The sequence below is a fragment of the Haliaeetus leucocephalus genome, unplaced genomic scaffold (genome assembly GCF_000737465.1).
Source record: "Haliaeetus leucocephalus isolate CR32 unplaced genomic scaffold, Haliaeetus_leucocephalus-4.0 Scaffold339, whole genome shotgun sequence".
Lineage (NCBI taxonomy): Eukaryota > Metazoa > Chordata > Aves > Accipitriformes > Accipitridae > Haliaeetus > Haliaeetus leucocephalus.
The window spans coordinates 12628670-12628894 of NW_010972775.1; the positions used below are offsets into that span (position 1 = coordinate 12628670).

The window sequence follows — 225 nt, forward strand, 5'->3', positions numbered from 1 at the left end:
GGCCGGCAGCACGGTAAGGCCCCATCCCCGCGCCCCGTCTCTCCCTCACCCCCCCCGGGCCGGCCAAGCTTTTCCAGGTCAGTCTGCGCCTTTGTATAGGGCCCTGTTACCGGATGTGGAAGTTGATCTCTTCGCTGGTAAAAAATAATTCCACTTCCCCCGGAACCCGGCGCCGCGGCTCCCTCCGCAGCGCCCAGCCCAGCCAGGATTTCCTGTTGGGGAGAG

The 225-nt window shown here is 64.9% G+C and overlaps 1 protein-coding gene across 3 annotated transcripts in view; it reads left to right on the plus strand.

Annotated features, from left to right (window-relative positions):
• The first annotated feature begins 6 nt into the window (after positions 1 to 6).
• GABPB1 (GA binding protein transcription factor, beta subunit 1) overlaps positions 7 to 225 on the plus strand; it is a 23752-nt gene continuing 23533 nt past the window's right edge. For 2 of the 3 annotated variants that reach the window (XM_010571914.1, XM_010571917.1), the window contains exon 1: positions 7 to 13. The gene's annotated coding sequence lies outside the window, so the exon portion shown is untranslated. Of the gene's footprint in view, positions 14 to 121; positions 138 to 225 lie in introns of those variants that run through there. The other variant, XM_010571916.1, reaches the window with a different exon arrangement.